The following is a 15944-nucleotide window of genomic DNA, read 5'->3' on the forward strand; positions in this document are numbered from 1 at the left end:
TCCAACACAAACAGTTAAGTGCGTAATAAAGACCTAATGCAAAAAATTGTTGACTTAGAAAAATTATACACTGCTCTACAAAATGAGATATCCCATCTTAAATTAGAAAACGGCAAACCTAAATCTGCTATATGCGTTGATGATAATGAAACTGATATAAACATCACAAAAAAACATGTTTTGAAGTTTATGAAACTGATAAAGAAGAGCTTGCTAGAGAAACCGATTGGATGCTAAAGAAAAATAGGCCATCCAAAAAACGTAAAGCTGAATCTTCTCCTGAAGCTGTAACACCATGAAAATCTACATATAGTGTTAATGATTCAACAAAACCAACAAAAACGGAAAAAGTTAGTAAAATACCTCGTCCTCCTCCAATAATTATCAATTGTAATAATGATTTTAGAAAATTTCATAGTCAACTTATTACTACAATAAACAAAAAATTTTTCATTAAATTTTTAAACAACAATGCATGCAAAGTAATAACGTTCGATTCGTACGACTATCGGTCTGTAACAAAATTATTGTCAAATGAAAATATTCTTTGGCACAGCTATGAGAATAAGCAAAATAGACCTATCAAGGTAATAGTTAAAAATCTTCACCATTTCTGCGACAGCGATTTGATAGTGAATGACTAAAAAGTTACAAGGGCTAAATGCTTTAAGCGCCATAAACAAATTCAAGTGGAAAACAAAGGAACCACTTGAAATGTTTCTCATCACTTTCGATTCGTCTGAAGATGTGAAAAAAATTTACGGAATTAAAAATATATTGAACCCCATAGTAAAAGTTGAACCTGTCAAATCTACAAATCTCATACCGCAGTGTAAAAATTGCCAACCTTTTGGCCATACTAAAAACTTTTGCGGCAAATTGTGTGCAGGGAAGCATGCCACCATTGATTGTAAAAAAACTGAACTAGAAAGCCCAAAGTGTTGTAACTGCGGAGAGTCCCACCCTGTAAATTACAGATGCTGTATTTTTTTTTTTTTTTTTTGTCGGGACAACTAGCAAGTGCAGCACTCAGACATTAATTGAGTCCATTGTACTACACTTGGATTCCCTTTTAATTTTCTTTAAATCTACCCGATCTCCGAAGAAATCTGAGAAGATCTTGTGTTGTCAAGGAGCCAAGATGGTTGCTTCTTAACACATCAGTGCCAAAGACCTCAAACCTGATTCGGGCGAAGGCGGGGCAGACACACAGGAAGTGGTCCGCCGTCTCATCCTCCTCTTCACAAGCTGGGCAGAGTACACTGTCTGAGATGCCCAACCTTTCCATGTGCTTTGCCCACAGAAAGTGGCCCGTCATCAGTCCAACCAGCCGTCTGCACTCCCCTCTGCTTAATGACAGAAGGGTTTGCGACAGTCGATCGGACATGACAGGTAACATCAGTTTTGTCCATCTGCAGCCTCTCTCAGCCTGCCACGCTCGCTTGTGGGTAGTAGCTACCCATTTGCTAACCGTGGCCGTGATGGCCGCAGAGGGGAGTGGCAAAGCGGGCTCTGGGCCAAAGAAGTTGGCTTCAGAGCCCATCTTAGCTAAGGAGTCAGAGGTCTCGTTACCCGCGATACCCACGTGTCCCGGGACCCATGTTAGCATCAGGCTATTATGTCTACCGACATAGTTCAGCCTGGATTTACAGGACTTCACTACCCCTGATGTGGTTTGAGGGCTGTCTAAGGCCATAAGCGCTGCTTGGCTGTCGCTACAGACACATATAGATCTGCCTCTCCATCGTTTTTCCACAACAAAGTTCATCGCTTCTTGAACTGCATACACCTCCGCTTGAAACACAGATGCATGCATTCCAAGAGCAAAGTGCAGTTTTGTCCCGCTGGATTCCACATAGACCCCAGAGCCGGAGCCATGCTCGGTCCTGGAGCCATCCGTAAAAATGCGAAAACAGTGTTTGCCGGGCTCATTTTCTGAGTCTCCCCACAACTGAGCCTCTGGTAGCACTACACTGTATCTCTTCTCAAGTACGACTCTTGATGGCATTGAGTCAAGGGGCATGGAGAGAATCGTTGGATCGATGTCCATGCCTTCTCTGTGTTCCAATGCCGGACAAGGGCCGTACCAGTTCCCACTGTGTTTCAGTCTGCAGATGGCCTTCAAGGCCTCTCCTCGGATGAAAGCATCAAGTGGTGGTAAACCAATCAGAGCATCTAGTGCCGGGCCTGAAGTAGTCGGAAAAGCTCCGGTGCAACAGATGGCGCAGTGCGTTGTAGTCTCGATAAGGTCCTCCTGACTCCCACTAGGGATAGTCTGCTCATCCAGACCACTGATGCATAGCTGATGATGGGTCTTATCATAGCCGTGTAGATCCATAGGACCTTGCTAGGAGAGAGACCCCACGTTTTCCCAAAGACACCTTTGCACTGCCAGAAAGCTGTCAGTGCTTTGGATGCCTTTGCTTCAACGTGTGATTTCCATAGGAGCTTACTATCGAGGATTACTCCAAGATATTTAATTTCCTTGGATAGCTGGATTGTGACTCCTTTTAGCTTTGGCAGAGCGAGTCCATCAAGCTTCCTCCTTCTGGTAAAGAGGACAATACCAGTCTTGGCGGGATTTGCCGATAGCCCGTTCGCACAGCACCAAGTGTCAATCCGATCCAGAGTTTTCTGCACTTTCCTGCAGATATTCATAAGCGAAGGGCCTGTTACCAGACAAGCAACATCGTCCGCATATGCTTGTGCGTAGACTCCCGACTCGTTTAGAGTGGTGAGTAGAGGATCGATTACCATGCACCAGAGCAATGGAGACAGCACACCGCCTTGGGGGCAGCCTCTATTAACCCCAGATGACACCAGCAGATCTTCCTCTGCCCGCACCGAAACGATTCTTTGGGCCAGCATCGAACGAATCCAATTTACTAGCACCCGGTCTACGCCGTGCCTACTGGCAGAGTTACACATACTGTCAATAGTGGCATTATCAAACGCCCCCTCTATGTCTAAAAAGATGCCCATAGCGTAGTCCCTCCTGTCGATGGCCAGCTCTACCCTAGCAACAAGGTTTTGCAGTGCCGACTCGCAGGATTTTCCACTCTGATAGGCATGCTGAAATAGAGACAGAGGGTGAGCCTTCAGCGACTTCTGACGTATGCGCAGTTCCACTAGTCGTTCGAGACTTTTCAGCATGAAAGAGGTCATGCTGATGGGTCTAAAGCTTTTGGGGCTGGTGTAGTCGTCTTTTCCAACCTTTGGGATGAAAGCGACCCTCACCATCCTCCAAGAGCGTGGTATGTGCCAGGCATGCCGAGAAGATTTTCTTCAGGGCCGCTGTCACGAACCCCGCACCCTCCTTCAGCATGGCAGGATATATGCCATCTGGTCCGGGCGACTTGTAGTCGCCAAAAGATTTGATGGCAAATCGAATGGCGGCCTCATTCGCCACAGATCTGGCAACGAACCAGTCATGCCGAGAAGGTGTAACAGCTCTGACAACTGCCTCTATCAATAAGGGCTGTTGCCGCCTGATGCTTATCTGATTACCAGGAAAGTGAGACTCCATCAGCAAGCTGAGTGTCTCACTTTTCCGCTCCGTGAAGGAGCCATCAGATTTCCTAAGTGACCCCAGCTTTGCCGTTGGGTCCCTTTTCAGGACCCTAACCAGTTTCGCCGTGTCACTCAGAGATTCAATACCGCTGCAGAATTCCCTAAATGAGGCTTTTTTCGATTCCCGAATAGGCCTCTTGTAGTTCTTCTGAACATCACGGTATCGCTCCCAGTCCTCTGCAAGATTAGTCTTGAGGGCCCGCTTTAGGAGTTTTCTCGACTCACGCCTCAACATCTGGAGCTCTCGATTCCACCAAGGAACGGGAGTCCGGCTCGGGAGAGGTCGAATTGGACAGGCTGACTCAAAACAGTCGGTTAGGGCAGCGTTGAGTTTCTCAACAGCCGCCTCAATGGCCTGTTCTTTTCGAAGTCTTGGTGGCGCAACGTCAAGGTCCCGCAGCGCCTCCCTAAACTTCTGCCAGTCTGTTTTTCTTGGGTTTCTAGAGGGCAATGGCATTTGTGCCTCCTCGCCACACTGAAACTCAATGTACCTGTAGTCCGAGCACGAATCTTCGGCAAGGACTCTCCAGTTCTTGATTGACCACCCCAATTTTAAGTTTGATAGGGTTAGATCAATCACCTCCTGCCTTCTAGCCGTTACAAACGTTGGCTCTGAGCCCTTGTTTTGTATGTCTAGGCAGGAGGACGCGATAAACTGGAATAGTCGAGAGCCCCGTCCATTGCACTTGCTGCTGCCCCAGATTGTATGCTGGGCATTAGCATCGCAACATAGGATGAGGCCCAGACTGCGCCGCTCACAGAACCTCACGAGACTAGTGGCCTTCCCGGGTGGTGGCCCTTCCAGAGCATCGTAAGGAAAGTAAGCAGATGCAATCACAAACTTCGACCATCCGCGTCTACCCCTATAACACACCTCAGCCGCTACCAGGTCTTGGCAACAGAATTGCTCAAGACCCGTCACAGTGAGGTGGGATGATACTATAAGACCGATCCTAGGTCTGCTAGAACTCCTGTCATATAATAGCGTGGCCCCTTTCAGCGCACTTAAGCCACAGAGACGGCCCCTAAAGACCCAGGGCTCTTGCACTGCTGTTATGTGGGGTAATGTGTGCAGCTGGGAAAGCCTTCTACTTAGTAGTGCAGTAGCGGCTTTGGGATGCTGCAAGTTAATTTGCGTCAAGGGACGATAGCTACAGGAATCGTCCGAGTCAATCATTTGGGAAAGACATGGAAACTGGCCGTCCCAAAGAAGAGACTCAGACGGTTCCCGTACCGTGAGCCCATGACATCAACGCTGGCCTCGTCCATTCGCACCACAAGAGTAGCCCCTTCCTTCCCTTCCCGGTTTTTACTCTTAGTGTACGAGACGACTCGCCAAAGCCTCGCGTTGACGCCCGGATTCTGGGCACGTAGACAGGATAGGACATCCGCCGTAGACAGGTCTGGATCCGAAATCCAGCAGATGGCCTTCCTGAGGGGTACACTCTCCTCGCTGTAAACTGCGAAGCGAGTGGTCCCCATGGGGGGCACGTTATTGACCACGGTCCTGATCCACTCGAAGTTGGCCAGAGACGCGCACGTCACCTTTATGGTGCCGTCCTTTGTCTCATAGCCCTTCGCGTTGGCTTCCGGACCGGAGGCAATAACCCGACGCATCAGCTGGCTTTTGCAGTATTTGATCTCTGCATCCGTCAGCTGATGGTCAGGCCCCAGTTTTCCAATCACAGCCACAGGTCGTGGGCCAGCAGCCTTCTCGCTATAGGATGGCTTGGCCGCACCCTTGGATGTGCTCGGGCGAAGGTCCAGCTCCCGATCCTCCACTGACGAAGATTTCGCCGGGCAGACAGCTGTGCTGGACATTTTGTCGAGGCGCCGATAGGGACGTGGCTCAGCAGAACCTTTTCCCGCCACATTGACTGGCGCCAAGACCGCGCTCGTACCTTGGGGGGTCGTGGCTCGGCAGATGCTGTATAGTGGCGAAAGAACTCCAAAAGATTAGAACGAAAAAGCGATCCCAAAATTCAAAACCAGTTAACAGTACAAACAAACAACACACAATCCCAAAATGTGCTACAACTACTACAAGTCTTACAAATAAAATACGACAAAAATCCCTATAATAAATAAACTGGCTACATACGCACAAGTAACCAAAACTTTATTACCGAACGAACCTATTGTGCAAATCCCCTTTCAGCTATATTAAGCAAATTAAATGAACAAGGCCAAATCTTCAAATCAATTGAAAAACGCTTGTGTGCCCTTGAACAAAACATGCAATTTTTTGACTATGAATAAAACACTAAAAATAATATTATGGAATGCCAACGGTCTAGCTAAACACCAAACAGAGCTAGAAGTTCTGTTAAACCACGACGAAATTGACGTCTGCCTAATAGCTGAAACACACTTCACAAGACATTCATATTTGAATTTTAAACATTATTCCCTATACCTTACTATTCACCCCAACAATTGTGCAAGAGGTGGCAGCGCCGTTCTCATAAAAAATAATATAACTCACCACTTGGAAGACCAACTCAGCGCCGAGGAATTTCAAACAACTTCCGTTTCTGTCGAGGCCTTCGAGCAACAAATATTACCAACAGCTTTATACAGCCCACCCACACACCAACTAAAATCTGAAGATTATGTATCTCTCATCGAAAGATACAAAGGACGTTTTATTAAAGGAGGCGATTTCAACGCTAAGCACATACATTGGGGGTCTAGGCTTACAACGACAAAAGGGCGCGAAATGTTTAAAGCCATAAGACAAAAAGGTTGCGAAATAATTTCGACTGGCAAGCCAACATATTGGCCTTCAGACATGAACAAAATACCTGATTTGATTGACTTTTTTGTCTTCAAAAATATCCCGCAAACCATCTTTCTATTTCCGATATTGAAATAAATTGAAATTGAAATTGAATCTGAACTCTGACCACTCACCGATCCTTTTAGAAATATCAGGAAATGCGGTACTAAATAACACGTCTCCTCGTCTATTTAATAACTTCACCGACTGGCAGTACTTTCAAATGCAATTACGAGTACAAGCTGTGGTGGTAGACACCAACCGTATCGTGACCATTGATGATCTTGATGATGCCGTGCTTCAATTCACGCAAATAATTCAAAACGCAGCGTGGAACAGTATGCCCCAGAAAGATGTCACATCAAATAAGAAAAAATACTCATCATATATCAAGTTGCTGATAAAAAATAAGCGAAAACTAAGACGTCGTTGGCAGCAAACCAGATATCCTGAGGACAAATTGAAACTCAACCAAACCACAAAACAACTACACGTTCAAATACAGAAATTCAAAAATGATAATTTCAATCGATTTCTTAAGAGCCGCACATCTGATAAATTCATAGACTACTCCTTACGGAAGGCAGAAAAGTCATTTAATCGACCGATAAAACACATAGCACCCATCAAAATAAACGACACCCAATGGGCAAAATCAAATGAGCAAAAAGCTAATTTATTTGCAGAAAATCTTCGTAAAACCTTCTCTGCCAATGATGGATCTGAATATATTGACATCGCGTCAAATTGGATTGAAAGTGATGTCAGCATTGAGCCTGTTAGTAGCGAAGAAGTAATGAGCGAAATTTTCAAAATGCCGGGTTTCGACCTCATAACTGCAGAAATTCTTCAGAGATTGCCCAATAATTGTGTTACTTGTCTGTCTCAATTGAATAATTTGTGTTTTTTGTTAAAATATGTTCCTATGTACTGGAAAACAGCAGAAGTAATTATGATCCTGAAAGCCGGAAAATCGCCAATTGATGTGTCTTCATACCGAACTTTTTCTCTGCTGTCAATGCTGTCCAAACTTTTTGAACGACTATTACTGACTCGAATGTTGCCGATTATAGAAAACAAGAGAGTTATTCCAACGCACCATTTGGCTTTCGAAAAAATCACTCCACAATCGACCAAGTTCACAGGGTTGTTTGAACCATAGAGTGTGCGATAGAGTAAAATAAAGTTTGCGCAGCGGTGTTTCTTGACGTCTCACAGGCGTTTGACAAAGTTTGTCATACGAACTTACTCCACAAAGTAAAATTGATTTTGCCCAGGAATTATTCCAAAATCCTTTCATCCGACCTTGATGGCAGATACTTTCGTGTCAGACTGGACAACGCCTATTCTTCATTGCAAAAAGCAAGCGCGGGGGTACCTCAAGGAAGCATCCTAGGCCCTCTCCTGTACATCTTGTATACGTATGACTTACCGGTTCACGAGCAACACGTTACCGCAACCTTTGCAGATGACACGGCTATCCTAGCAGTTGGAGAAGTGATCGAGACTACAACGACAAAATTTCAATCAGCGGTGAGTTCTATTGCAACATGGGAAAAAAATGGCGTATCAAATTAAATAATTGGACGTCGCACAAGCTTTCGACAAGGTTTGGCATGACAGTTTAAATAACAAACTAAATACCTGCCTTCCAAGCGGTTTTTGCGTCCTCCTAAAGTCGTATCTGAGTGAACGCTACTTTCGCGTTAAACAAGGAAATGAATACTCTGACCTTGAAGAAATAAATGCTGGTGTGCCGCAAGGAAGCATTCTTGGTCCGCTCTTATACCTTTTATACACCAGAGACTTGCCGATACCCTCGAATAGCTTGATCGCCACTTTCGTCGACGACACTGCCATCCTAGCAATTGGAAAAAGTGCTGAAGAAGCTGCAACCAAACTTCAAATTGCAACAAACGCTATTGAAGAATGGACGAAGACTTGGCGCATAAAATTGAACAATACCAAGTCAATACATGTAAACTTCACCAACAAAAAAGTGAATCATTATCCAATAATGCTGCTAGGTGCCGCAATACCACATGCAAACACTGCGAAATACCTTGGCATGACGCTTGATGCTAAGCTTCGATGGAAGGAGCATATAAAACTTAAACGGCATGAACCTCATCATGTTGGTCTCCTTGTCGCGGGGATGAGGCTTAAGTGTTGGTTTGACCCCCATATCATGGGGACCAACCCAATACGAACTAAGAGGGAAGCTCCATATGAGGATTGGCTAGCCATCATGGCAATATTGGTGGCCATCCAATCACCATATGAAGATCACCGTACCGACGCACCTGTTAATCCTTAACCCTCATCATCCCATCATCTCCTTTCCTCACCCCCCCCCTAACCCAAGGTGTCATGCGACCCGTGCCTATTGGGTGGTTTGCAGTCAGGGGGTTTTCTGTCCGACTGTATTTCTACGGAGCTACCTCGATACCGGGTCACCTCGGGGTGTAACCATGACCTTGCCGTGGTATGGGGCGCTGCCACGGTCGACCATCATGTTTCCCCTTCCTTTTTTATAAGATCACCATGTCTGCCACGGTGGACGGTGATCGTAAGAAACAGATGGAGTCTTTCAATCAAAAAACCTCAATGGACAAGCAGTCCCTAAATGCAAAGGAAGCTATAGCTTCCACCCCCAAATCTGGATCAAACCAGATTTCTCTTAGTACGACGGAAGCTGGGATAACTAAACCTAGTGGAAGTGTCAGTACATCAAAGCCCTTCACGGCTAGCCCAATTCGTACGGCGGAAGCTGGTGCTGAGGACAAACCTGGCAACAGCAGAAGTGGCGGTACTCACAACAAAACTACGGCCAAGAAGTCAATTTCTTCTACCACCAATACCGGGACTAGCCCTGGTAAAGGTGGTAAAGCTGAGTCTGAAACGACTGATACCTCCGCAGTAGCAGAGCCTGCACGGCATGGCTACAAGGAGAGACGTGCTGCCTTCAGGCTACTGGAGCGCCTGAAAACGATTCCAGAGGGGTGTTAAACAGAAACACTCATTTAGCTGGGCGACAAGGGTAACGGAGGAGTCCCCTCGGGGTTCTGAACCGAACCCAAAACGTCAGTTGTCGGACGACCCACCCAGCAACCCCAGCACGTTGAAGAAGCCCCGAATCAACAAGACTTCTCCAGCTACGTACAGCGAAGCTGTCAAAGGCCAACAACTATGGGCGGTGGTTGATAAAAGCAACCCTGACGGCACTATTTCGCCTGACAATTGGAAGAAAGTGGAAGCCAGGCTCTCAAGCGTCTTCTTCCAAATTCTGAAGGAGAATCCTGGTCCAGCTCCTTTCTGTCGCGATAGTGGATGGCATCAGAGTCATGTGAAGCTAATCGCCTGTGCCGATCAGAGATCCACTGATCTATACAAAATAGCCATCTCAAGGATCGGCGAAGTATGGCCTGGGTCTAAACTCGAGGTAATTTCAAGGGATGACATCCCTAGTTTACCAAGAGCTAGGGCCTGGTTACCAGCGGAGCCATCAGACCCTAAACAAATCCTTGAGATGCTTCGGGTATGCAATCCAGAGCTTCCTACATCGTCTTGGAAGGTCACAAAGCTGGACGATCCCAAGGGCGAGTACCGAAGCGCTACTTTCGTAGTCTGCAAAGACTCGGCGGACGCACTGGCGCGATCGGACGGTGTAGTAAGCTATGGGTTTTCGTCCATAACTCTGAGGGTCTACAACAAGGACAAGGCGCCTAACTTAAAGGACCCGGTTGGAGCTGAGATAGGCCCCACGGCGGAATCTGGCTCCGGTCCTAACACTGCTACAGCGCTACGGAAGGCATCTGTTGACGGCAGTATCTCTTCCTTGTTAGATAGAGTACTTGATACTACTCTCACTGATGAGGAAGAGCTACTGGCGTCAGATTCAGATGAGCCCAACAAAACGGTGGTGGAGAGGAAGCCCAGTAACCATGATGTTACGGGTTCTTCAGATTAACCTTCACCACTCAAAGGTTGCGTCCGCCAACCTCATAATCCACCTGGCCAAAGGTGGACATCATATTGTCCTGATTCAAGAACCATGGGTATCACATGGACTTGTGTGCGGACTAAGGACTCAACAATATAAACTGATGTATGCTCGCAACAAAGGTAACCCTAGAGCGTGCGTACTAATAAGAAAAGGGATAAATGCTTTCATGCTCTCTAATTACAGCGACACCGATCAATTGACCATTAGCCTGGAGTCGGGAAATGAACGGATGTGGCTATCTTCCTGCTACCTCGCACATGACCACGAGGAGCTACCGAGATCAATATTCAAAGATCTGGTAGCGCAGGCGCAGAAGCTTGGCGCAAAGCTAATCATTGGTGCGGATGTAAATGCGCATCACGAGATATGGGGCAGCACTGATACTAACGCTAGAGGTGAGTGTCTCTTTGATTATCTGATAGGTACTAGACTACAGATTTGCAATAAAGGTAATAAACCTACTTTTGTCATTAGTAATAGACAGGAAGTGTTAGACGCTACTTTTGCTTTTGACTCCGTTATTAACAGAATTAGGAACTGGAAAGTTTTGGAAGAACATTCTTTTTCCGATCATAGATATATCTCGTTTGAGGTTAGCAAAAATCTACCGAAACCTAAGCCTGGTAGAAATATCAGGAAAACAGACTGGGAAAGGTATATAGATTGTATCGGGGCCACCCTAGGAACATGTCCATCAGCGGTGCCACAAAGCATAGAAGGACTAGAAAATTTGGTTGACAAGATTACCTACACCATGAATGCTGCCTTGGCGGTAGCCTGTCCCATAAGAAGACTGAGGGGTAAACCCAAGCCTAAGTGGTGGACGGTTGAGCTAAGCGAGCTTCAAAAAACAAGCCGAAGCGCTTTTAATGAGGCAAAGAAAACACGTCTCGATGAAGATTGGAAAGGCTATAAAGATGCCCTGAGAATCTACAAGAAGGAAATCAGAATTGCCCAAAGGCAATCCTGGAAATCCTTTTGTGAAGAGGTTGAGGGGGCAACTGAGACCTCCAGACTTCGTAAGATTTTAGCGGGAAGCCCTCAAAATTGGGAACTGCTACAGAAAAGTGATGGCACTTTCACTACAACCAGTAAAGAGTCTCTAGAACTTTTACTCGACACTCATTTTCCAGGCTGCTCAGACATTACTGGGCATGACATGGAAGATACAGCACACTGTCGTGAAGTCAGAATAGATGCTATTTCTGAGGATCGGCTCTTATGGGCGATTGAAAGTTTCAAACCTTTTAAATCACCGGGCCCAGATGGCATTTACCCGGTGGAACTGCAAAAGGCCGCCGGATATCTAGCACACGGACTACTAGCAATCTTCAAAGGTTGCTTTCTCTACGGTCATATACCTCTTAAGTGGAGACAAGTCAAAACTGTTTTCATTCCAAAAGCTGGTAGAAACTCACATACCCATCCAAAAGACTTAAGACCGATATCTCTCTCCTCCTTCCTATTGAAAACTTTGGAGAGGTTGATAGAATTTCACTTAAGCCTAACTATAGATAGAAATCTTATCTCTACGTCACAACATGCCTACACGAAAGGGAAATCGGTAGAGACAGCTCTACATAACCTTATTTACACGGCAGAGAGTTCACTGCACAAACAGGAATTTACTTTAGCCGCTTTCCTTGATATTGAAGGGGCCTTTAACAATGTTGAAGGGGGGGCAATTACTGCAGCACTCACTGATCTTAGGGTAGAACTGGGCTTGGTAGGCTTCATTGGCAAAATGCTAAATAGCAGAATCATTGAAGCGGAACTAGGAGAATCGGTGCTCAGGAGATTGGTAAGTAGAGGTACACCGCAAGGTGGAGTCCTCTCACCGTTTTTATGGAACGCAGTTGTAAACAAACTTCTGTTAATACTGGAATCGGTGGGCTGTAAGGTGATAGCTTACGCCGACGATGTTGTTATTGCTGTCTCTGGTAAATTTGTATCTACATTAAGAGACCTAATACAAAATGCTCTAGAAATACTTTCTAGGTGGGCAGAAAAGTGTGGTCTAGGAGTCAACCCAGACAAAACACAACTCATATTGTTCACTAGGAAACACAGAATCCCTCAGCTAAGTCCAATTACGCTCAAAGGGGAAGTTCTTGTGATTTCGGAAGAAACCAAGTACTTGGGACTAAACATAGATAGGAAACTGACTTGGAAGTCAAACACCTTAGAAAGGGCCAGGAAAGCGAACCTAGCTTTTTATGCCTGTAAGAGAGCTTTAGGGAAGACCTGGGGAATTAAACCTAAGGTTGCTCATTGGCTCTACATTGCTGTCGTCAGACCCATTCTTCTATACGGAAATGTTGTCTTGTGGTGTGCTATGCAGAAAAAAACCTATTATAATTTATTGAATAAGGTGCAGAGATCAGCGGAACTAGCAATATGTGGCGCCATGAAAACCACGCCATCCATGGCTTTGGACATCATGCTACATCTGCCACCCCTAGATCTCTTCTGCAAATACTCAGCGGCCTGCGCCGCTTTAAGGCTCAAAGCGAGCTCACAATGGAGAACTGTCACACATGGACATTCAACCATTTTAGACTCCTACACGGATATACCCAGTGACTGTGATTATCACCCTCCCATTCTTTGCTTCGAAAGGAATTTCCTAATGAAAATCCCTTCTAGACTGGAATGGCTTGAGGAAGATCCAACACCCAATACACCCGTTAAGATCTACACGGACGGATCCAAAATGGACACCGGTGTAGGATCAGGGTTATTTTGCGAAGAGCTTTCTATTAGTGAATCCTTTAAATTACCGGATCACTGGAGGGTTTTTCAAGCGGAAATAAACGCTATTCATGAAGCCTTAAAATGGTTAAAGATAAACAGAATATCATCAACGGATATCTGCATTCTATCAGACAGCCAAGCTGCCCTACGAGCCCTGGATGCATTCCAAACAACATCAAGGAGTGTCTTACGTTGTCGCCAATCTCTAAATGAGATGGCCAAACAATATCGTATAATATTATGCTGGGTCCCAGCCACAGAGATATACCAGGGAACTGTAAGGCAGACCAACTTGCAAGAGAAGGTACCTGTATGCCAGACATAAGTAATTTTATGGAGATACCTCTCGCAACTTGTAAGCTTCTCATTAAGGACGCACTAATCAATTCTGCAAATCAGAGATGGATTAGCGCTAACACCTGCGAAATTGCTAGGCAAACATAGCCAAGGCTTAATTTACGTCTGTCCAAGAGTATTATAAAACTGAGTAGACTTCAAATCAGGACCTTAGTAGGGGTCCTCACAGGACATTGTCTCATAGGAAATCATGCAAGGAGATTAGGCGTATACACGCATGATTTCTGTCGTAGATGCAGAAATGAGGAGGAATTGGAAACAATTCAGCACCTTTTTTGCACATGCCCAGCTCTAGCCAGAAGCAGAAACCGATTTTTAAAATCCTACTTCTCAACGAACATAGATAATCTATACACTTTAGGTATCAACAACCTTTTACGCTTTGTCAAAAGCTCAGGATGGTTCAATATGGAAAGGGAAATGTAGCCCAGCCCCCGCGGCTCACAACGGACCCACTCCGTGGTCTAAGTGGCATCGTTGTCTCTATGTGCGATGCGGCTGCCAAACCTACCTACCTAAACGGCATGAAATCCATCTGAAGGTAATACAAATTAAATGGCTAATTGGACGAAGATCAAAGCTATCCATATATAACAAAATAGCGATATATAAACAAATTATAAAACCAGTGTGGTCCTATGTCGCGCAATTATGGGGTTGCGCCAGTCAAAGTAATATAAATATACTTCAACGACTCCAGAATAAAATCCTTCGAGATATTCTCAACGCACCTTGGTTCGTTCGCAATAAGGATATTCATCGTGACCTCAATATCCCTACGGTCGCTGAAGAAATTAAAAAACAAGCAGAAGCCCACTCCCATAGGCTTCAAAGGCACGTGAACGAGGAAGCTAGCAATCTGCTCAACACCTCAGGCCTAACTCGACGACTGCATCGAATTAAACCACATGATCTGGCATGATGGCTGTTAACTTAAGGAAGGGACTATGAAAATCTCTTCACAAAATTTTATTTATGTTACCAAAATTGTACTGCTCGTTAGTTTATCTGTAACTAATTAGTTGCAGTGCCAACAAACATTGTTATGTATTTTATATTGTATCTATGTTTGTAATAAAAAAAAAAAAAAAATTAAAAAAGAAAGTGTGTGGTAGTTCACGGAACCCGCACGATTGAAGTGAAACTTCTTTTATCAACAAATCAATAATTTAACTATTATTTCAATATAATGCATGCAGAAGTCATGGAAAGCATGGAATGGAATTTTATTAAACAGAATTATTTATTTATTTTAATATAAAAAGAAATGAATTTATTGTACTCAATTACATTTGGTTCTCGGCATTGTCATTATCATTATTGGATTCGTTTTCCAAAAATGAAACAAGGGCTTTATGGTAACTGAAATACGTAAAAAATGATCTACATTCTAATCTATCAAGGTATCGATGAAATACTGCATCAATGGTAGTTCCGCATCTTGTTGTTGGTACTACAAATTATCACTTATCGTACAACCGGAGGATTCACTGTCACGGTGTTCAACAGTAGCTCTTAATTTTTTACGCTCCAAATACTCACGTTGCCGTTCAGCACCTGTTTTCGGTTTCCGTTTTTGTTGATTTGATGCCATATTTAACAGAAATCAATCAACAAAACAAAATATGTTTGTAAGATTTGCTCAAAACTACACACACACTCTATGACGCGTCTCGCGTTACTAATAATATTGTGTTTGGGATAACTGTCAACTGTTTCCACCGAAATGCGTTCGCAAAGTGTATGGTCTTTGGTATGGTAAACAGATTTATGATACATTATTTTGCGGCGACAGCACAGCGCGATAGCCCAGCGGCTAGCAATGTGGGCTTCCGATCCGAAATCCTTGGTTCGAATCACAAGAAAATTTTTTTTTTTTTTTTATACATTTATTTCATTTTGTTTTATTATGATATGTTTATGAGCAGATTTTTTTCATGGCAGAAATACACTCGGAGGTTTGCCATTGCCTGCCGAGGGGCGACCGCTATTAGAAAAATGTTTTCATTAATTTTGCTTTCACCGAGATTCGAACCAACGACCTCTCTGTGAATTCCGAATGGTGATCACGCACCAACCCACTCGGCTACGGCGGCCGTCAATCAAATGTCATATTTACAAATTACATTCGATAAGAATGCAATAATAAACGACCGCATTACATTCACGACGACACGCCACGCCAGTCTTTTAACAGATGGCGCTGGCATAGCGTGAGTTTTACGTAGTTTAGCGTAGTTTTACTCCTCACAGCGTTTCATCCACGCCACGCTTTTAACAGATGGCGCTGGCGTAGCGTCACATATCGATGAAACGCTATGGTTTTACTCCTCACAGCGTTTCATCCTTCGAGACAAAAGAAGTTTCACTTCAATAATTAAAAATCAGTGCACATTGTATTCGGCCTGAAAACAAAAGCAATTTACAAGCCAGTCTACATAAACAGCGTAAATATACCGTACGTCAACGAGGCAAAAT

The sequence above is a fragment of the Anastrepha obliqua genome, chromosome 6 (assembly GCF_027943255.1).
Source record: "Anastrepha obliqua isolate idAnaObli1 chromosome 6, idAnaObli1_1.0, whole genome shotgun sequence".
Lineage (NCBI taxonomy): Eukaryota > Metazoa > Arthropoda > Insecta > Diptera > Tephritidae > Anastrepha > Anastrepha obliqua.